Genomic DNA, 24,115 nt, shown 5'->3' on the forward strand with positions numbered 1-24,115 from the left:
AAAGTTGTCATGTAGTTTCAGCACTTTAGTGTCAGAAATAATTGTGCTTTACAGCAACATGGCAACAAAAAAAAGAGGGCAGAAATATCAACTTTAATTAAACCCTTTCTTTCAAATACACTTCACAATTTTTATGCAGGAATAATTTATCACCTTGTGAATGAACACTTAATACTTGGCATGATAAAAAATGGGCAGGAACCCTACACCATATGTTCTTTCCTTTCTCTTCTAGAATTTCCAAAGAGACAGAATTAAGTCTGAAGTTCAAGGGTGTGCTTGATCTCATACACTGAGTTGTTATGGATGGCCCCTTTGAACTCAGGTCCTAATGCATGTGTAGTAAATACAACTAATTAAGAAGCTACCAGTCACAGCCCTAGCATCTGAAACAGAAAAGACACTCCCCACAATCATTCATCAAAACCCCAATCACATATAAGAAGATGGAAGCCACTGGTAGAAAATTTTATTCAGGACGTTCCCCAATTAGGAGGCAGAGGGGAACTTCAGAGCTTCAGGTACAAATCAGCATTGGGGCCTGGTGTCCTCAGTTAAGCCAGACTTCTCTCTGTTGTTTCCTGTGGCCTCACTTTAAGATCTTCTCCTGCTGCAGACTTCACTGTGCTTTTTCCACATAGTGCTCTGGACTTGCCGCAAGCAGCACTTTGTGCATCATTAAACTGATGCTTTTCTGGGCAGTAGAGATTACTCGGTGGTCAAGAACATTTGCTGATCTTGCAGAGGACCTGAGCTGGGTTCCCTTCACTCATGTCCAGCCGCTCATAACCATATAGAGCTCCATCTTCAGTGGATCTGATGGCTTCTGGCCTTGTGAACATCTGAACTCATGTACACAACAACAGCAACAATGATAAGAACAACAACCTCCCCTCATAAGTCACACACAGACACACACACACCCTTACATACACAGACACACGCATACACCACTACACACTTACAGAGAGAGAGAGACAGAGAGAGAGAGAGAGAGATGTCAGTGTGAATCTATAAATATATTTCATGTGAGGAATGAGGTTGGTGTATGACAGCAAGGCATCTTTTGCCTTTATTCCTTCATACTGCATTTTACACATTCCAATACATCTGTAAACAACAAATACTAAGGTCTTCAACTCCCTATTTCTTGAGAAGAGACAGGAGTAATCCTATGGAGAAGTTGTATTTGCATGATAGCAGACACCTTTATATCTGCAGCATGTCCAAATATTATCTTGGTGTAAGACCAAAGACTTGAAAAAGCTAAGTCAGACTACCAAGAGAAAAGGGATTTGCTATGTGAATAAGAAGTCTACCAGAGCCAGGCGGTGGTGTGCACACCTTTAATCCTAGCACTCGGGAGGCAGAGGCAGGCGGATTTCTGAGTTCGAGGACAGCCAGGGCTACACAGAGAAACCCTGTCTCGAAAAAAAAAAAAAAGTCTACCAGCCCTCTTGTGCCCAAGACTACTAAAGCCAAATGGCTAAGTAACTCTACTTCCTTTTTCTCTGAGTGCTTCCCTGCCCGTTTTTTGTTTTGTTTTGGTTGGTTTGGTTTGGTTTTTGTCATCTCCAGTTTCAAGGCACATGTGCACAATGTGGTTAGCAACAGAGATAGGCTTGCATTTTGCCTCCCTGGGAAAATGAGAGGAATCTAGGTTCTCACTCTGTGTTTATCCATGGGTAATGGGTTAATAGAGAATGCATGTGTTTTTGAGAACACCTGGACTCTGGATACCACCAAGAAGAAGCAGATATTTCTAAACAAGGAAAGATGAATTTTAAGTGGGAGGAGTAATCAAAGAATGTTATATAGGGGGAAATTCAAGAAGTCTGGGAGCTAGAGGGAATCTAGGTCAGAGAAATACAAGGAATCTGGGAAGGTAAACTATGCCAATGGCTCCATCTTACTGCTAATGAGTAGGAGTGTGCTGGTTGGGTTTGAAGAAGCAATAATATGCTGCCTGCAACAGGTTAACTGTTCAATTTTTCTTCTTGTGATTGGGGTGAGACTGGAAAGCATCCTATGAAAAGCTGTCCAGCAAGATAGGATGCTGAGCTGGTGAGGGAGATGTCAGACCATAAAAGAACAAATTGATGCGGTAGCTGTAATTGATTTCAGTAGCATTAATAGATCCTCCAGTGAGTCAATGGGAATTTGACCTATTAGTTGACACTGTAGTGTTAATTGATCAGCATAATTTAATTAATTGATTCACAAAGCTCAATGAAGACTTGCCTTTTTAAACTTTTTCTCTATAAATACAGTACCTTGCTAGGTTGGGCTGTGCTGGAATTCACTATGAAAGTCAGATTAGATCAAACTAGCCTCTGACTTCTTAAAATTTCTGTGATCCTTCTATGCCTGTCTACAGAGCTCTGGATTCCATACCTGTACCCCTCCCACACACATACCTTAGTCATTCATTTCTTCATTGATTATTTTGATTACCATCATCATTTCCTGAGGTCTGCCTTGTCTTTCCTTCCATCTCACAGACTATGACATAAGATTCCTCTTATTTTCCATTTGTGCTTAAGTCTTGGTTTATGCTGTGGTTGGCCGACTGTAATGGTTATGAAATTCTGGTGTTTTTTTTTTTTTTTTTTTTCAGTGTATCCTATCTTCTCCATTCTTAAAATAGAAGCTTTTGCTTTAGTATTCAATTCAGGCACCATATCCTTTAAGCATCCTCTCTTTACTGTGCTGGCCTCTGGCATCCTTGCTGTGGATGCACACATATGATCAATGAATAATAGAGAGTTTCTGGGTTCTAGACATTGTATTAGTGGCTTTATATTCCCATTTCTCTTGATCATTGCAGCAACCTTTCAACGAATATTATTCTTATCTACATTTCTGAAATGAGCAAGCTGGGTTCAGAGAAAGCTGTCAGCTTTCCCAAAGCTGACAAGTGGTAAACTGATACTCAAACCACATGTTTGCTAAATGAAAACGAAACAATAGGTGGTTGGAGGCTGCAGCTAATCTCATCTCTTTCTCTGCTTGCAGAAGCTGACTGAAGAGGTGAACAACCCTGGTGTGATGTCCTCAGTGAGTGAAGATATTCCATTCCAGAGGAGGTCTACTTGATACATCTGGGAGGCTGCCATCCAAAAGAAAGCCACTCTGTTGGTGTAGGAAGTGACAGCTGCACTCTCCTGTGCCTACTGCATAACCAAAAATGAAGGAGAACTACTGTTTACAAGCTGCCCTGGTATGCCTGGTATGTTTGCCCTGGAGCAATGAAGCCACCTGCATCCCTCTTTCCATGGACACCATGAGAAGGGCAAGGAGGGGCAGATGCTGCAACGCTCCAAGAGAGGTTGGGTCTGGAATCAGTTCTTTGTGATAGACGAGTACACTGGGCCCGACCCTGTGCTGGTGGGCAGGGTAAGGCTGCTTATATTTGATGTTGATGTGTCTATATGTACTCATTATCAGTGCAGAAGGACATGACCAGGTCAAAACAAAACAAACAAATGAACAAACAAACAAACAAACAAAACAAGACAGAACAACAGTAGGCAAACTAATGAATAGGCGAAAGCAAGATAAGTAAAACTAAAACAATGAAACAGAAAAAGAGAACAAGAATGATCTATCATTAAAAAGAGAATCATATTATGTGTATACACATCCAGTCTTCTCCTCCTCATTCATAGACCAAACCACACTGAGAATGCTTCTAATGTTCACTTATTATAGGATAAGGACTCCATTTTGACTTTGGATTGCTTTAGAGTCTATTAAAAGAAATACTGCCTTAATTTATTGAACCATTCTTCAACTGGAGGAATTTCTCAGACTATATTCTAACCCCAACTTGCCTGTTCCGACTTTTATATTCCCATGTCTCACCAATCCCTTTCATCCTACTTTGCTGTTTTACATGTCTGCCTCTGTCACTTCATTTCGTTTTACTTTGTATGAGGAATTAGATTAGCCTTGAATCCTCAGGTCTTGGCACTAATACCAACTCCAATGAAATGAGTGAATATGTGTCTTTAGGATAGGAATGATATTATCCATTTTGTCTTTAGGTATGTTTTTGCTATATTTCCTCTTCTAAGGTTATGCACTGCTTATTCAACTCCATTGGAAATATAAATGTAGAGAGGGCAAAACACATTTGGCAAACTGACTTCTTACTACTTATTATGATAAAACAAGAGACAGTCTTTTAGGTAATATTGACACTAGTTCACAGGAGATAGTTATTTTAATATGTACAAATTGAAGCTCTATTATGTGGAAGTGGTAGACAGACAGTAAATCAGGTTGAAGCAATACCTGACTCCAAACAAGCAAGAAAAAGAGGCAGCCACTTATTCATTTAAGGAAGAAGATAAAATATAATGAGGAGGGTAATGAAATTCAGTTTATGTCCTTAACCCTTATGAAAAATAGAGGCAAGTATCTAATAACCCCTGACATTGAAGTTAAACAGAACTGATTCAATATAGAGAAATGCAAGGACAGATGATAGAGATTCCTAGTTTTGAACCCCAAGGATGCCAACAAGTTACCTTTGTCGTTGTTTTTATATGAAACAACAGTCCATTTTTTATATCGTTTATTTTTTATGCTCAAAAATGTTCATGATAATCTCAACATAACTTAGAATTGGAAATAAGTGGTTTTAGAAATAATGTTCTAAATAATTTCATTCATGTGAAAAAGATGTAGACGTAGTCTTGATAACATGGAAGTAGGGGAAAATAATTGACCAGCAGAATCCTGTAACCAAAGAGCTGTGCTGTGTCCACAGAAAGGAAGAGGAAAAAGACAGCCACAGTAAAGCAGGGCAACTTAGCTCAAGCAATGTGTAGAGCTGGGTATCAAATTGCTCTGAGAAAATGACCCTCTGCTTTGTCACTGTCTCAGTGGGGGACAGAGTGTGTTTAGGCTTGGTGGTGGCAGGGGTAGAGGGCTTAGTGAGTCAGATGACTTTGTGTCTCTGGATATAACAAATGTCATATGATGCACTCGGGAGAAGACGAGGAATAAAGAGAGGAAGGGAAAATCTGGCATCATCCCATGTATGACCTTGAAAAGTAAGGTTCGTGAAAGGACTCTTAGTTGGATGGGGTGTGTGTGTGTGTGTGTGTGTGTGCGCGCGCGCCCGCGTGCCTCTGCATGTGTGTGTGTGTGTCCATATGTGCCTGCTAAGATCTGGCAAAATCTTCCTTTTGAAATGGAGCTAAGTAGGAGGAATAGTTGGCTTGTTCACTAACAGTCTGAATGGTGACGTTCAAGGTTGAATGCTTGAAAATTCCCTGAAAAGGTAGAATTTGGCAAAGCACAGAAGACTTAGAGTTTGCATGTAGGACGTTCAGCCTGTGTCATGTTGTGCTGTGCAAAGCGAGAAGCAATCAGTCTTTGGAGTCAGGAACTGGCCCCTTGATAGCACTTGCTGTGTTCCCAAACTGCTTTCCTGTAGAACCTAATAAATAGTATTGTCAGTACAGTAGATCATCTTTGTGACAGAGGAAAACTAGGGAAGACATACCCAACTTTTAAATCTTGGAGGGAGGAGAAACAAAGTGGAAATGGGATAAGCTGGATGCTTGGTAAAAATTTCAGCTCCATGGCTAGTTATGAAATGCCTCTTTTTTGTTTTATTTGTTTTGTTTTTTGTTTGTTTGTTTGTTTGTTTTTTCGAGACAGGGTTTCTCTGTATAGCCCTGGCTGTCCTGGGTGAGTACTCTGTAGACCAGGCTTGCCTAGAACTCAGAAATCTGCCTGCCTCTATGAAATGCCTCTTTATGTTTTCATGTGTAATGCATGAAGTTCCTTAGAAACTTTCAGTACCTTGACATTCATATTTATATCATTTCTTTTTTTATGAAAAATTAGCATTTATTTCTATTAGATATTTTCTTCATTTACATTTCAAATGCTATCCCGAATGTCCCCTATACCCTCCCCATGCCCTGCTCCCCAACCCACCCACTCCTGCTTCCTGGCCGTGGCATCTTGTGAGGCTATGCCAGTGCCTGGCAAATACAGAAGTGGGTGCTCGCAGTCATCTATTGGATGGAACACAGGGCCCCAATAAAGGAGCTAGAGAAAGTACCCAAGGAGCTAAAAGGGTCTGCAACCCTATAGGAACAACAACAATATGAACTAACCAGTAACCCCTAGATCTTGTGTCTCTATTTGCATATGTAGCAGAGGATGTCCTAGTAGGCCATCAATGGGAGGAGAGGGAGGAGAGGCCCTTGGTCTTGCAAAGATTATGTGCTCCAGTACATTTCTTTTTTTTTAATGATATATTTATTTATTATATGTAAGTACACTGTAGCTGTCTACAGACACACCAGAAGAGGGTGTCAGATCTCATTAGAGGTAGCAGTAAACCACCATGTGGTTGCTGGGAATTGAACTCAGGACGTTCAGAAGGGCAGTCAGTGCTCTTACCCGCTAAGCCATCTCACCAGCCCCCGGGACTTAACCTCTAACATTTGATACCCATGAAGCACAGAGAAAGAACAAACACCACAATCCTAGGCTGGATAGGAGAGGGGAACACAGGCCACTAAGGAAACTGTGAACATTGTGGATATTCTATTAGTTCACTGAAATCCATCAAGTAACTTCATATTTCCCTCCACGAATGGCCAAACTCTTAAGAATTACATCAGTCATATTGCATTAAAACGGTGGATTATATTTTCTTACCTTTCAGAAGCAAATGTTTTCCTACTGTCCTTGCCCTAGAAGCCCTGGGATACACAACCAAAATGGTTGTAGATTATGCCTGTGTATCCATGTCGGAGCTGAACTTTTTGGTGTTTCACCAAAACTCTACAAATAATTAAACATATTTAGGAAATTTAAATGATGGAACCATTTTAAAAAGTAGTATATTCAGTTTTTCTTTGTGAACCTCGAGCAAACTGTGTAGGCCTTGGTTTTATAATAATGATAGAAATTATAAATTATTAGTCATTAATATTAAATAAAAATTAGTTACAATCTTTATTGTAGTAAATGCTTGAATATAAGTTTTTGTTTACTTATTTATTTTATTTTTCTGAATTTCTATACACAACAGGTTTAATCGATTAGTGTTTTTAAATCTAGCTAATTTTCAATACTAGAAGGCAATGAAAATAACTCATCTAATAGCATTCACATATTAAAATATGGAAATTAGTTCAAACCATGTAACAATTTCATATAACAATTAAAGTAACATTAATATAAAGGAGGTTAAGGAATCCGAAATCATGAGGACAATAAGTGAGTGCATAGGCTTTATAGCTGCAGGAAAATCAATGAAGTCTTTGATGGGCGTGGGCTCTGAAACACAGAGCAGAGTTCGGGCAGAGCTGCTGGTCGAATTGGCAGCTAAAAGACCATAGTAGATTCTTGACTCCATCAATACAGATTTAGGCAAAAATCATCTTGTCTAAAGGCTTTCTGGAAAACATGAAAATCCCAAGGATATTGGAAGTTCTTTCAAGGGTCTGGGGACAACATGTCTATCACTTTGCCCCACTGTCCACTATGATCATAGGGTCATAGGAGATTCTTCTCCCAAGAAGATAATAGCTCCAGACATTACACTCTGGACACTAGACAGTGGATCTAGAAAAATCTGATTAGTTGAAGGATTTGTAATAACAAATGCCTGGACTTGTATTTGTAGTAACAAATATAAGTGTCCTTTGAAGAGGATATCACATGGTGAATAAGGAAGCCCTTTGTACCTAGATGTTGATGGAGCTGCAGAAGTCACAGTTACAGGAATCTACAATTTATAATATACAATTTATAGCCCTGATTATGTAAAATTAGCAAAGAGCTTTTAAGAATCTGTGGAAATAAGTTTGTATATGTATAGGCTTGAATTATTATCTCATAAAGGAGTCATAAGAAACTGGTAAAAAGGTGATTCATAGCTGAAGCAGTGATGAAATGGGAATAAACACTGAGAGAAATATGAGCATAAATTCATGCTTATATCTTTTTGAAATATCTATGTGCATTTCTTCCCAAATAACTACTGAAGCATATGTGCATGCATCTATTTTGTATGTATGCATATATACAGTCAAAGAGAGAATAAGAGAGGGAGAACATGAACCTGAGAATTAAACATTTGCAAATCCATCAGCCTCATCATTACCCAGGGTCATAGCAGTTATCTAAGACTCCATTTCTCTATTCAGAAAATGGTGATGGAAATCACTTCGTCTCATGATATGTGTGTGACTGTATGTATGTGCACACATGTGTACGTAGTGTAACTATCAGCCTATGTGTTTTTATTGTATTCCTCATGAAATTACAAATCCTACATTCTTTCTTTCTTTTCTTTTTTGTTTTCTAGCTTCATTCTGACATTGACTCCGGTGATGGGAACATTAAATACATTCTCTCAGGAGAAGGAGCGGGAACCTTTTTTGTGATTGATGACAAATCAGGGAACATTCATGCCACCAAGACATTGGACTGAGAGAGGAGAGAGCCCAGTACACACTGATGGCTCAGGCGGTGGACAGGGACACCAACAAACCACTGGAGCCACCTTAAGAATTCATTGATAAGGTCCAGGACATTAATGACAACCCTCCAGAGTTTCTGCATGAAATCTATCATACCAATGTGCCTGAGAGGTCCGATGTGGGTAGGTAAGTAATGGTCACCTATTCTCTTTCTATCTGGTATGTCTGCAGGTTGACAGGCTGGTGCCTGCCCTTCAACCCAGGAAGCAGAGCTTGTGTTCAATCATTATTGCACATTAACAAGGAAAAAAATGCCTTGTTGGATTCTTAAAAATTAAAATCGTTTTTTTTCCTCGCACAAAATATCATGATTATGGCTTCTGCTCTTTCCACCCCTCCCAGTTACTCCACACATCCCCTGCCATCCAGATGCACCCTTTCTTTTCAGTCTCCATAGTAAACAATCAGACTCCTAAAAGATAGTGAGAAAAGAATATATAAGATTAAAAAAAAGAAAACCCTAACACATTGAACAAAAGAAACAAACAGAAAGGAAGGGACTCCAAGGAAAAGTGCATAACAGATATAGAGACTCGGGTTTTCAAATGTTTATATTAGACTTGAGGCTCTAAAGTCGACTATTAACTTCCTATTAACTAGGAAGTCTGGAAGGGGGAAGAATGAGATTCAGTTTAGCAAATCCTGACTTATGTTCAGCTGTGTGAAGTGACACCATTTAATATTTGCTCTTCCTCTGTAGAAGAGCAATAACAATTTCCAGTCTTCAAAGAGTAATGATTATATTCATCCAATCACTAGGGCATTGATGTTGAATAAGTAACAGCAATGATAATGTTTGCTGCTTTGGACTTCACATTAATTGATGGCGAACACACCCCAGTGTGTTTAACCTCCCCATGATTAAACTTTGCAAAGCAGTCATTCCAGTTGGTCTTGGATAAATGAGAAACCGAAGCAGAAACAGATGAACGAATTTGTGTTACTAAATTCACCCACAATACATATAAGGCTGCCATCAGCTGATTTCAAATATGCTTAAAGACATGCTGCTTTGCTTGAAGATGGAACTCTAACACATGCCTCTTGGTATCATTTCTGCTTGAATTTCTAGAATGTGGTCTTTTGAGTAAATCTGATTCATTGGCCCCAAGTGAAGCCATCAGGGATAGATTGTTCATTTTACCAGTTAGAGAAAAACCAAGCACCGATTATAAAGATTAGCTTACTCAAGACAGTCAGCTGTGACTTTAGGGCTCTGAGAGACTTCAGTCTGTGTGTGGAGCCTCCTGTGACAGAGCTGCCATTGCCCTAAGATGTCTACTAAGATGATCTTTTTTTTTTAGATTTATTTTTTATTAGATGTTTTCTTCTCGTTTCCTCCCAAAAATCCTCTATACCCTCCTCCTTCTCTATCTCTATCTATTTATCTATATGCATATATGTATATATGCATACCCCCCCATATATATATATATATATATATATATATATATATATGCATATGTGACTACAACTCTTCCTGCTCCCCAACTCTCCTACTCCCACTTCCTGGCCCTGGCATTCCCCTATACTGGGGCCTAGAATCTTCGCAAGATCAAGGACCTCTCCTACTACTGATGGCCGATTAGGCCATCCTCTGCTACGTATGCCACTAGAGACACGAGCTCTGGAGGGTACTGGTTAGTTCATATTGTTGTTTCTCCTATAGGGCTGCAGACTCCTTCAGCTTCTTAGGTACTTTCTCTAGCTCCTTCATTGGGGACCCTGTGTTCCATCCAATAGATGACTGTGAGCATCCACTTCTGTATTTACCAGGCACTGACATAGCCTCACAGGAGACTGCTATATCAGGGTCCTGTCAGCAAAATCTTGTTGCAATAGTTTAGAATACCCAATATACAATTTTGCAGAAATCATAAAACTCAAGAAGAAGAAGTGTGGATACTTAGTTCCTTCTTAGAAGGGGGAACAAAATATCCATGGAAGGAGTTACAGAGACAGAGTTCAGAACTGAGACTGAAGGAAGGACCATTCAGAGACTGCCCCACCTGGGGATCCATCCCATAAGATCTTCTTTTACTGAGAAAAAGCCAGGCTGAGTCATTGTCTCCTTCCTTCCTTTTACTTATTCTTGTCTGGTCCCTTGACTACACTGTCCTCAGATGTGAATTCTAATGAGAAGAAAGGATGGAAGAAGCAGAGGAAGCTAGTCATCCAAACTGATAATCCAGGTGGACTTTTGCTCCTTGCAGGACACTTTGGAGCCTATGGCAGTTCTCAGACTTTCTACTCTACATATGAAATTATTGTCTTTGTCATCAGAAAGCTGTGTGAACCAGTGCTCCTTTGTATCCCTTCCTAATTTATCATTTCGTCAACTATGAAATCAAGATAATAGTTACTAATGAGTTCTGGATATACAGATCAAATAGAAATATTTGATAACTCCTTCAATATTAGAATTTTTGTTTTAGAATTTTAAAAAATTCTTAAAAAATAGAATTCCATTAAATTATAAAGATTTATAACTTTCTTAGCATTCCATGAAGTCTTTCTCTGGTATAACACCCATTTTCTAGAATAATCCCTACTTTGTAGGAAGACATTCACAAAAGACAATGGGTATAGAAAATTGATTTTGAAAAAGAGTGAACATTGTCTTGCGTTTCTCATAGAAGTCACAGAAACCCCTCGGAAGTAAAGGATAGCTACCTGTAAGTTGTGTAAACAGGTTCTGTACCCTGCCAGGAGGACCTCCCTCCCACCATTCTGCTGAAATGTCAAAGGGGAAACTTGGGCTTTATTCTTGCTAGATGTCCCTGCAAGACAGATTCCCAGCTGTGACAAGAAACAACATGAAAAAGGGATTTTAAGATGTTATATTTCTCATCCCAAATCTTCCCAAAGTAAAACAGATGCCAAAATGTCCAGCAGAGAATGGAGGCACTTTACCTGGAATTTACCTCAGACAGTGCCTGACAGAGGCATCCTGGATAATTGCCTCTTCCCTCCTTCCCTCTCTGTTGAAGCTCAACATGGCATGTCTCAGATGCTTATTGTGACAGTAGAGCTTGTAAAGGAAAAAAAGGTCCTCCCATTCCTTAATCCCCTGATTTTCATGTCTTCTGACATAGGAATGTCTTAGATCGTATTGATCCCTCACTGATCGTTTCTGTGACGTGGATACAGACCCTACCTACAGAGAGGGAAACGTGTAATTTTCATGACATTGGGGAACAGCATTCTATAGAATATTTATAGCCACAAATTAATTAAAATTTAGTATCAGAAGTAATTTTCTTGCATGCAAAGCAACAGTGAAATGATTTGTTCATTGTCACAGATGGGAAAGTGCCCTCTCTCCTTTCATGAAAAGCCATTCTTCATTAATTACCATTTATTGCACTCTCAGGAGAGATTTTTATTTGATTATGTGATATACTAAACAGTGAATTCACATGGTTCTAGGAGTATTTGACAAGAATGTTCATATTATTTTAAATAGCAAACCAACCAGGAAGAACTGTGAAAGTAGAAAGTTTCCTTTTAAACCTTAGTTTGACCTTGCTGATAAAAAAGAAATAGAAGAAGGAAACTAGAGAGGGAAGATTGGCAGGGAGAGGAGTGGTCTGCACTTGAACTATAGGACAATAAGATCATGCAGAGTCATTGTGAGCTTCCTTACAGGTCTTCATTTTAAATGAAATTCTGTAAACAGCAATGAAATTTGCAAAGTTTATTGGATGTTGCTAATTGCTCCCCCTGACCCCCCTTTATTCAGGAACATCAGTTATCCAAGTGACAGCCTCTGATGCAGATAATCCCACCTATGGAAAAAGTGCCAAGTTAGTGTATAGCATCCTTGAAGGACAACCCTACTTCTCGGTGGAGGCCCAAACAGGTATGGTCGATTACATCATCTTTGTAAGTCACGACTTATTTTAAACGAGGAGTCTATGCCTCATCATTTAACTGCTTTGGCTTTAAAATTCCTTAAATTAAAACGGAACTAAAGGGCCACTTGGCAGTTAGTACGAGATGGCCTATGTATGTTCTGTGCATATGGATGAATGGAATAATACACATTTATTAGTGTCTAAGATGATAATTACAAATATTTAAAATTAAATTTATGAATTGGAAATGCCTTGACTTGTGGATCCATATTAAAAGGATCGAAGGTTGTTACAAAGTAGTGTTAGCCTTTAAAACATCCTTGGAAGACCACTGGGTAAACTAAGAAGTGTCAGGAGTAACTGTAAATGTTCACCCTACTAGAAGATCCAGCACATTCCCAATCTCCTGCTGTGAGCATAGGTTCCCAAAGGATGCTGTAAGATAAAGAGCAGACCAGTAAAGTGAGTCAGTATACAACAGAAACTAAAACAATGTTTCGCTTCATTTACACTAATTTGATTGTCAACAAGAGTGAACACTACAGTCCTATAACATTGTTCTTCTGCAGCAGTATTACACTTTTCCTTCCTACGTAATATGTTCTGTACTCTTGAAAGGTTTTCATACAATTTGCAACTTTTACATGAATTCCTAATTTATTATTTTTTTATTTGCTTTCTTAACTCTTACCTACTTATATATTAATTCATTTTTCATATTCTTACTTCAAACAACAGCTTGTGGAGTTATTGTCTATGGTTTCATGGAGATCTTTGCTTTTAGTCTTTGGGTAAACTAAGGATAAATGTGGGATTTCATCTAGACTACTTAAAATAGTAAAAACTCTAGTCTTCTTTTTTTCTCTCAGGGAACCAAGGCTAGTGACTAACAGTTGGAACCCATGAAACTAATCAATAAGGAACATGATGTCTCATAAGTCCTAGGATGTTGCAAAGAAACACCTTAACACTGGGCTCAGTGATGCTGCGTAACATAGCCCAGCACTTCTTCCTTGCTCTTTGTATTTACACTATAAATACTGCTTTATTCACTGAGTGTAAAAGCTTCCATAAGATCCCTAGAGATGTAAGTAAGCATATTTTTACGAACATCATGTTTAAATATACACAGGTCATGAATATTTCAATCCTGAATTTATCCTGTTTTTCAGTAATTCAGGACGTGTGATTGTCCACTGAATCTTTGCACAAGTTTTGTTCATATTTCTAACTCCTCTGTTCACTCACTCAAAAAATTAATAGTACCTATTTAATGTGTTCAAAAAAGTTTATGCCTCCTCTGTAAACCTAATATGAGCTGAAGAGATGTTTCTTTTCTTTTTTTTAAAAAAGATTTTTTTAGTTTTTATTTTTATGAGTACACTGCAGCTGTCTTCAGACACACACTAGACGAGTGCATCGGATCCCACTACAGATGATTGTGAGCCACCATGTGGTTGCTGGGAATTGAACCCAGGACCTCTGGCAGAACAGTCAGTGCTCTTAACTGCTGAGCCATCTCTCCAACCCCATAGTGATGTTTCTACTAGTTTATGTAGGACTTGATTTCTGAAGCTTTTTGCTAGAAGTCCTGAAGTATAGATTCAGATATGACTTATCATACAATAGATAGGCTCTTGTCATTCCAGTCTTCAGGATTCTTGTGTCTGAGAGGAAAGACATTGTTACTTGCATGCAGAGTGAAATAAAACTAATATGTTGTAAGTAATTTTTATTATTTGCTTGATAATACACAGGTGTTATCTTCAACACTTTCTGCTATGTTTGCCATGTTAAAATGACTTGTCTTTGAGCAGGCTATATTTTATGTATCTTTAGGTTCCCAGGATGTAACATATTTTTTTAAATCTTGTCATAAATGAATATTTGTGATTTTTAAATTTTCGTTTGATAGGAATCATCAGGACAGCCCTTCCCAATATGGACAGAGAAGCCAAGGAGGAGTACCATGTGGTGATCCAGGCTAAGGACATGGGTGGACACATGGGTGGACTCTCGGGGACAACCAAAGTGACGATCACTCTGACTGATGTCAACGACAACTCAGCAAAGTTTCCACAGAGTAAGGAGTCGAAGCTGGTCTTTGATAATGACCACTGCTCAGCGAGAGCCTCATCTTTTCATTCACTCCTAATTTACCCAGCTTTCAAAAGGAAGAGTCTGGAAATCCAAGAATCATTTTCGTGATTCTTGCAAAAAACTAGAACATGATAGCAAAGACTTAAAAACACACCGAGGAAAGTTAAACAGTGTAGAGATCATGAGAAGTAAGGAAGTCATTAAAAACTGTGTAACTCTGGAGACCAGAATATCTGAGTCTTGAGATATTTTACTTATTAGGTATTAATCATAAAAGGCAGTCATCAATTAACGTTCTCCTGTCTCAGTGTTCTTCACTGATGCTAACAGAACCGTGATCTGATGCTCATCATTCCATAAACCCCCCCCCCCACATCTTGATGATTGCAAGTAACAATCACTTATTAGTTTCTTGACTTTAATTTGTGCAGAGCATAGGAGAAATAGCTACTCTGTTGTCACTCCAGCATCAGCAGGGCAGTTCTCCTGTGGCAGAAAAACCCACTTCTAAGATTCCTTATAAGCCTGGCAAATTGAGATTAGCTTGTGCTTCCTCTCCACATGGGCCTTTCTGTGGCTGAGTTCTGATCATGAGAACTCCGTGACCATCTTTTGAGCTGATACCAGAAGCCATGGGACTTCTTTCCCTGTAGCCTTAAGGCTGCCAGCATAGCAGTAAAGCTCAGCCAGACCTCACAGTTCTATGAGAGGACCATAAAGTAACATTGGAGGGGCCTGTGGGATACGAGCTATACTAGTATCCTTGTAGAAGATGATACCCTAGCATTTAACCTAAATACAATCTTTGTTCAGATTAATCCAGCTAGTGCTAATTTTTATATCATTTAAAAAAAAAAACCGGCAATAATTGTTCAGCCATTGTTATTTTGAATACTGTACAATATTTATGAAGTTACTGAGGGAAAATATTATTTGGCAGTTGAGGGTATATAATTCTTTTGCAGAAATCCATGGTTAGGTTCTTAGCAACAATATTATTGGCTCTGAACAGCTGAAATTTGGGCCAGGAGGACCTGTAGCCTTCTTATGGTCTCCGTTGTATCTGCATTCGCAGTCACAGAGCCACATAGACACAGGCATATGCATACCTAAAAGTAAGATACATCATTAAAATGTTTAGGTTTACTATTTTAATTATGTGTTTATGAGTGTGTCTATATGTGGATGTTTCCTATCTGTAGGGACCCACAGAGGCCAGGACTGTCAGATTTCCCTGCAGCTGTAATTATGTGTGACTGTGAGCTGACTTGGGTGGGAATAACCAAACTCTGGTCAGCAGGAAGAGAAACATACGGTCTTAGTTCTGAGCCATCACTCTAGCACCAAACAAAACAACTCTTTGGAGACAATGGTATTGAAATATTGAAATTAATGATAGCTGCTAATTTTAATATCTGGTCACTAATGTTATAAATATCTAAAAAGAGCCTATGTTTTATAGATATAATTGGCTCCTAGGGAAAGGACATTGAGGGGACTAAGGAATTTCTGGAATCATATTTTAGTGTGTATGTGCAAAGGGCAGTCCAGAGTTATAACACAAAAATAATGACTCTGAGCTTTCCAGTAATGACAAAAACACCCATGGCTCCAGTTACAGACAGTCTGACACACTTTCTGGTCTCTGCAGACACCCACATACACATAGTGTACACTCAAAGACAGACAGACAGACAGACAGACAGACAGACACATAGCGTACACTCAAAGACAGACAGACAGACAGACAGACAGACACACACACACAATATAAAAAATAATAAACCCAAAGGAAGTCAGTTAAGTATACCAATTAAGGAGGCACTATGGTTATTCAAAGTTACCCAAGATAACAATCTACCAAATGAAGATATCATGGTAGAGGATCATGAGACACATATTAGTTCTTGAGGACTCCAAAAGAGATGGGTCAACCATGCTATTCCTTGTCAGATGGAAAGGTATGCATCTTTGATAATATTGAGGCACATACAACATAGTCAAAGCTGCCTATTCCATTTGCACAATGTACAATTGTTCCATATGCCAGAAAAGTAGGCAGACAGACTTATTCATGGATGTCCACTAATGCCCTTTTTTATATAGAGTGGTATAGAAATTTTATATTTCAGTTTTAATATTTCACAGTCATGGGCTTGAATGAGATTTGGAGAAAATTACATTGCAACAGATCTTCTGAACATTGTTATACATTGTTCATTTCTACAGAAAGTCACACTCCCTGTGCCTTGCCTGTGAATACAATACAAGATTAGGTAGAAAATGGGTACAGTATAATCACGAAAAGAATGCAGCACTGCAGCATATAATAGCTGCAGTAGAGGAAAGGAAGAGTCTAGGGGAGTCCCCTAATGCCAGTGGGCTGAGCACTGCAGGAGAGGGTTCCTCCGCCCACGCATAGTGTGTCTTAGACAGGTTGCTTTTCAAATGTGTCAAATGATGGTGCTACAGCTCATTCCTTTACTGAAAACTGTCTAGTGCTTTCCCTAAATGGAACTCAACATCTTGACTATTTTCAGCAATGCCGTTTACATGCCTCCGTCCTACTGTTATTCTCCCGTAACAGAAGTCCCACTGTACATTTTCAGAATCTTCAGAATTTGCAGCCTCACCTGAGGCTTTCTGACATTCATTGTTCCTTGTTCTGTGACACTTATTGCCCACATATTCATACACTTGTCTTGCTCATTTCCTTCACTGGAGTTCAGATTTCTTCCAACGAAAGTTTTCTGTCTCTACCTTGTCCAAAATAAATCCCGATTTCCTTCTCATCTACACATACTTAACCATGATAGGTGTCCACTCACATACATTGTCATAGAAAAACATATCATACCCCACTCGTATAGAGCATAAAACATATCACACTAACTCGTATAGAGCATAATCACATACATAACTACACACTCATTTGTGTAGCTTAAACGCTTACACACACACACACCCTACTTCCCTTTATCCCTTACCATACAATACTACTTAGCCTATAACATCATAGTGTATCTAGATATGTTTTGTTTTCTCTTTTTTTTAAATGTCATGTTGAGAATGATAACTCTTCCTTTACTTAGCTTCAGAGCTAAAAGAGTAATATATCATCATTTGCATTCATGAGAAATAAATACTGTAAACATAAATATAAATAGGTGTGGCACCATTCTTTATTTCTGAAAAATATAAATATAAAGGGAGTTGACTGTCTAAAAGCTTCCAGAGCATTCCATGCTTTACCTAGTACAAAGGATGAAGAGTAAGATGAGAGAAATATCTCTTTGCTCAAGAAAGATTCTTGAAAGATTTGTATTTGTCTCTAAAATAAATATGAAGTGATGAAACCTTTTTAAGCAGGGGGTAAATTTACTCTTCTGTGGCTGCTTTTCTTTGAGCAATTAGTTCAAGGAATCTTTGGCATTAGTTTGTGGGACACCCTGAAAAGGAAGCCTCAGGTGTTCCAGTATGTGGACTCTTGCATAGGACCTTGTCACTGTTTTCCTTTCTCTCGTGTTGTGGGTGACCTCATCATCTTACCAGGACCCCAATGTTGTTTTGTCATGCTGGAAGGAACACATTGCTCCTGCATGCTGGCCATCTGGGATCCTCTTCCCATCCATCCACTTCACTTCTGTGTCTACCAATAAAAAGTTCGATTTTAAACCCTTTGAGAAATTTGCTGGGATTCAATGAAATCTGAAGTCTTACAGCTCCCAAATAAAAAGTAAAATAAAAGTAGATGTCTTTTTCTTTCAGGCGTGTACCAGATGTCTGTTTCAGAAGCAGCTGTCCCTGGGGGAGGAAGTAGGAAGGGTGAAGGCTGAAGACCCAGACATTGGAGAAAATGGCTTAGTCACATACAATATCATTGATGGAGCCGGCATAGAACTGTTTGAAATCAAAACAGACTATGAAACACTATGTTGCTGCTGCTGCTGCTGCTGCCGCCGCCTAGAGCTCCTCATTTAGCCCCCTGAGACAAGCCTGTGGTTAGTTGTTGTTAGCCTTGCTACACAGACAGGAAACCATAGCTAGGAATTAGACACTGCCTGAGTTTTGAGAGCTTGCTGTTAGCACAATACCAATTCCGAAACAGGCCTTCCTCACTCTCAGGGAAGCTTCTTACCCGCCAGGCTTTCCTGCCCTTAGGCCTTGTGTCAGTGGAACTCTTCCGGGTCACAGTAATTCTCTGTTAATAAAAGTTTCCCACCGTGTGGGCACTCAATGTTAGGGCAGGAAGGGGATGCCTTTGGTTTCATCAGTGTTGGTGTGAAAGACCCACAACGTGAGGACTCCCCCACGTTCTGACTCAAGAGAGGCGACACCCCAAAATCAACCACAAGAAACGGTCTTGCTGCAAATTGCAAGAGGATTTTTTTATTCAAGAGCGCTCTCGGGCCCATGGTCATACACCAAGCAGGGGTAGAGGACCATGGCGCCCCAAGTAGCTGGATTAGGGGGTATTTAAAGGAAGAAACCACGACTTAAGGATGTGGGAAGGGCATTGTTGGAAAATACCAAAAATACCAGTTAAGAGTCACAAGGTAGTACAAAGTCACAGGCGTCACTAGGAATACCTGGTAATTGTTAACTCTCAAGACAGTTTCTAAGAGCCCCTAACGATAGTACATTTGCATTGCAGGTTCCAGCAATGATCAGGGTGGGTCAGGGTGACTTTCTTTGAATGTACACTCCTTGAACCCAGGAAGCTTGTGGGTGGAGGAATGTCTCTATCTGTTTTATGATTAGCATACCTTGGAGCACTGAGTTTACTACTCTTTCAGGTGCTGGGCATAAAGGCATGGGAGCTCCACCTTCTGGGGTCTGCCCATGCTTTTCCAGTTCCTGCATTCAGATCTTAATCTTGTTTGCAGAGCTCCCTTGATCTTCTCTCTGACCCCGCTTCCTCTGTACCAGCTTTAGGATTCACTAGCTCACCCCCTGGCTCCTCTTTCTTCTCCTAGCCAGGTGTGTCTCCCGGATGTGCTTGGCCTGGTGTGGAGCACAGGTGGAGTTCTCCCTCAGTGAGGTCTTGGAGTTGTGCAAGCATGGGAATGAGGGGTGGGACACTGAGGGAGGATCTTCAGGGTCCCCAGGGACTGTATGCCCCACAGAGTCTCCAGGAGTGAGTCCCACGCCCCACTCTGCCTACGTGCACTCAGGAGTGGGGCTCCCAGCATTCCTCCCAGCCCCTCCTAGCCCACTGCTGCCTTGCCTGGGAGCCAAGTGATCAGCTGTATCTTGTATGACCATCATTACTACTAGCTTGTCTTACCCGCCTTGGTCTTGTCTCACTTCCCTTCCCTTCCCTTCCCTTCCCTTCCCCTCCCCTCCCCTCCCCTCCCCTCCTCCCCTCTTTCCATCCCTTCCTTCCATCTTCCTCCTCCTCCTCCTCCTCCTCCTCCTCCTCCTCCTCCACTTTCTCCTCCTCCTTTCCCCCCAAATAGCCCAGCAGGCTGGGCACAAACTCATGATCTTACTGCCTCAGTCTCTCAGATACTGACTTCACAGGGTTTACACTAGTCATGCCTGGCTCTTGATGCCCTTTTGTTTTGTCTTGTTTTTGCCAGTGTGGGCTGACTACTTGGTACTCCTGCCTGAGCTTAGTGTCGCTGAAGAACAGGGAGCAGATCTCCTTCGGAGAAGTTGCCTGGTGGCAGCAAACCTCCCCATAGTCTCTCTGCAGTCAGATTTGGCTGCTCCAAAATTTTCCTTTTCTTCATATGATGCTTCTGATAACAGAAGCTATTCTGAGGCTCCTAGTACAAGTCCTACTGTGTGACTCTGTGTCCTAGGCTTTATAACTTCTCTCAGATAGGATGGCCTTGAGAGTGTGGGTTAGATCTAATCTATTACAGCACCAAGTATTGCTTCATGTACTTGTGCCTAGCTCCAACTAAGCTCCTTCCTGGATATGTCTGCCTGGCCTTGCTAAACACAGTAGATCAGCCCAGGATAGCCATACATGCTTCCTGCCTCTGAGCCTTTGCCCAAGCCGTCCTTTGCTTCTGGGATGATTTTCCTTCCTCACTGTGCCAGCCAAGGCCTCCCAACCCTTTAATGCTCAGCCCAAATGCAACACCTTTCACCTAGTCTATCTGATTCCCATTCCCATTGGAAAGTCCTCTCCTAGCCCCTCGCCCCCCCCCCAACTCTAGTCCTCATCTGTCCAGTGGCAAAGCCTGCCCCCAGAGCTCTGTGATGGTTCCTCTTCACTGGCAACTTGACTAGATTTGGAGTCACCTAGAAGACAAACCTCTGGATGTGACTGTGAGAGGGTTTCCAGAGAGCTCTCACTAAGGAGAAAGGCCCATCTTATATACGGGCAGCACCAGCTTATGGGCTGGCATCCCAGACTGAATAAAAACAAAAACAAAAACAAAACAAAACAAACAAGGAAGGAGAGAGCCTTTATTGGAGTTTCTGGAGTTCTCAGAGAGCTGTCACTCATCGAGTTGCCTGTGAGATCTGGACTCAGTCACTCCAAAAGTAGATGGAGGTAGCCTGGGCCACCAGGGGGAAGATCCTGCAGTTAAGGAAGCCCTGGGCCTGCTGCTCTCATCCACTGAGCTCTTCTGCCCTGGAGAAGCCCACTTGTTGGAGGTTGACATTGGGTGTCATATTTCTTTCCCCTTTTTGTTTCTTTTTGGCACGGGGTCTTGCACTAAGCCTGGAGCTCACTGATTGGGCTTGATTATCTGAGCAGTGTGAGCCTCAAGGATCCATCTATGTCCACCTCCGAGTTGGGATTATGTGGGTGCTGGGATCTGAGCTCACGTCCTTAGACTTGCATAGCAAGCACCTTATTGATGGAGCCATCTCCCTGTCCCAGACTCCTTTACATTCAGCCTAATATGTTACCTTGTTAAGAACATAACAGCTTTGGGCTGAAGAGATGGCTCAGTGGTTAAGAGCAGTGACTGCTCTTGCAGAGGTCCTGAGTTCAATACCCAGCAAACCACATGGTGGCTCACAACCATCTGCAATAAAATCTGATTGATGCCCTCTTCTGGTGTCTCTGAAGAGAGTGACAGACAGTATACTCCTATACATAAAATAAACAAATAAATAAATCTTTTATATATATATTGTCACATGGGTTTTCACACAAATGGTCTCATGTTTATGACGTGGCCTTTTGTGACTGGTTTCTTTCACACTGCACAATATTCAAGGGCTATGGTGATGTAGCATGCATCATAACCCTACAGAGCATGGTCACTGTATGGGTCTACCCTAGTTGGTTGGTCCATCCATCAGCTGATGGATATCGGGTCCTGTCCTCCCTTTCACCATCATGAATAAGGCTGCTCTGAACATGGCTGTGCAGTGTTTTTTGTGTGAACATTTTAAATTCTTCCAGCACTGCAGATCTAACAGTGGATTTACCGAATCACCGAACTCGCAACTCCATTTTGAATCTTTATAGGCTTCATCAAACTATTTTCCCAAGCAGAGGCTATGATGTTTCAGGATGGTGTTTCTCTGCTTCTTCAGGAATGCAGGCTGTTATCTTTTTTGTTGGACTGTTCCTGGTGGGCTCGAAATCTCATCTCATTTTGGTTTTGATTTGCATCTCACCAGGGACTTTTCATATGTATATGAATATGCATAGCTTCTCTGGGAAAATAGCAACTCAAATCATCTGCCTTTTAAAGTTTTAATTGGGTTGTTTGCCCTCTCATTGCTGGGTGTTAAAGAGTTTGCAGGGACTGAGAAGGTAGCTCAGTGGATGAGTTTTTGTCTAGCATGGGAGAAGCCTTTATTCAATTTCTAGCACTGGGTGGCATCGGCATCAGCGGCTTCTTCTTTCTTTTTCTTCTTCTTCTTCTTCTTCTTCTTCTTCTTCTTCTTCTTCTTCTTCTTCTTCTTCTTCTTCTTCTTCTTCTTCCTCCTCCTCCTCCTCCTCTTCCTTCTCCTCCTCCTCCTCCTCCTCTTCCTCCTCCTCCTTTTCCTTCTCCTCTCCTTGTTCTCCTTCCTCCTCTTCCTCCTCCTCTTCCTCTTCCTCCTCCTCCTCCTACTTCTACAGTGTCCTGGGTGTAAGTCTGTCATTAAATTCATTAAATATGTAATTATAAATGTTTTCAACTAAACCCCAAGCCTTTTAATTGTATTTGTAGTATCTCTTGAAATACAAATGCTTTTAGTTTTCAGGAAGTCCAAATTATCTATTTTTGCTCTATTTTGATATTAAAGGGGAGAAGAAGTATTTTTTTTCCCATTTTAGGTCCTATAACAGCCTATATAGGCTGAGATCCTATAACAGCGATAGGAAGATAAAGATGAATGCTCATTTGCTGTAAGTTTCACATTGTGACAGACACGAAGAACCAATGGTGGAGGGAAACCTCAGTATTTTAGGGTGATATTTGCCAGAGTGTGGATAGTTGTAGGAGCTGTGGTGGACAATGGAGATGTAAGCCAAGAGTCATTAACTGAGGGAGTCTTGCCAGGCCTGTGCGTTCAGATTCCTTTCTGAGTCTCTCCTGAAATAATGGCCCTCCTTTGCTCTTCATATAAGGAGAATACTTCTTTTTGTTTATTTTAAGATAGAATGTCCCTATGTAGCCCAAGTTGGCCTTAGCTCTTGATCCTTTTGCCTCTACCTCCCTAGTGTTGGGATTATAGCCTTGCACCAGCAGACTGCACTCAGGAGGGGAGGCCTTGCTAATGGTCTTATGACCTACTTCAGGGAGAGGCCTGGAGAGACCCTCTGCTTATCTTTCAATAGACAGAGGTCCATGTTTTGAACTACAGCATCCGTTGGAAGGAGCCACAGTCTCAGGAAATGAAGGAAAGCTGTGATTGTGGTCTGTTCTCAGTGTGAATCGCCCAGGCTGCCATGAACCACTGGTTCAGAGCTGGAGCTGACCTTGTGGGACTGAACCTGTAACTTGCCCTAGATCCCTGGTTACCATCAGAACTTGCTTGAATTGTTGGGTGTGAAGTTGGTGCTGCAGTCTGAAAAAAGGTAGAAATAAAACCAGTCAGCCTCCTTCGGGGCAGCCCAGCACCTTGAATTCCAGAAATTTCTCCCTCTCTAAGGTGACTCTGAAAGCCTGGGTTGACTAGCAACATTGGCAAATCCTGAAGGCCTACCAGGCTTTGGCGCCAGGGTCCCAGGAAGTGAGTGACTCTTGCCTTGGGCTGCAGTAGAATTGTTGGGGGTGGGGTGGGGTTGGCTCTTCCCCCCAGCACTAGGAAGGGGGTGCATATCTAGAAATTCTGATCTACTTAGCATGGGATGGCTGGACCTCACTGGCTTTAAAGGTCCCTGCTTGTGTGCGTGCTTGTGTGCTTGAGTGAGTGCGTCCTAGTGTGCACCCTGAACTAGATCCCTGCTGGGGAGGACTGGCCTCCAAGGTCATTCCCCTGGTGGAGAACATCTCTGAATGAAGAATGGCACCGAGGAGGAAGGAGGGGGCAATAGTCCTAAATGCTGACATTCCTTCCCCCATATTACTATTCCTTAATTTAATACAAAACCCCGTGAGATTCCACAGGAGTTCATTTGGGAGAAGAAAAAGAATTTTGATGTCGCCATCTAGCGGCCAGTGGTGAGACAGACGTTTCTGAGAACTGAGTCTAATTTACAAAAGGCTTCCTTTGTGAAGGAGTTTAAAGACT

The 24,115-nt window shown here is 40.9% G+C and overlaps 1 pseudogene; it reads left to right on the forward strand.

The window, feature by feature from the left end:
• Window positions 3,007-18,429, forward strand: Gm6483 (predicted gene 6483; annotated as a pseudogene).

Source organism: Mus musculus, chromosome 8 (genome assembly GCF_000001635.26).
Source record: "Mus musculus strain C57BL/6J chromosome 8, GRCm38.p6 C57BL/6J".
Lineage (NCBI taxonomy): Eukaryota > Metazoa > Chordata > Mammalia > Rodentia > Muridae > Mus > Mus musculus.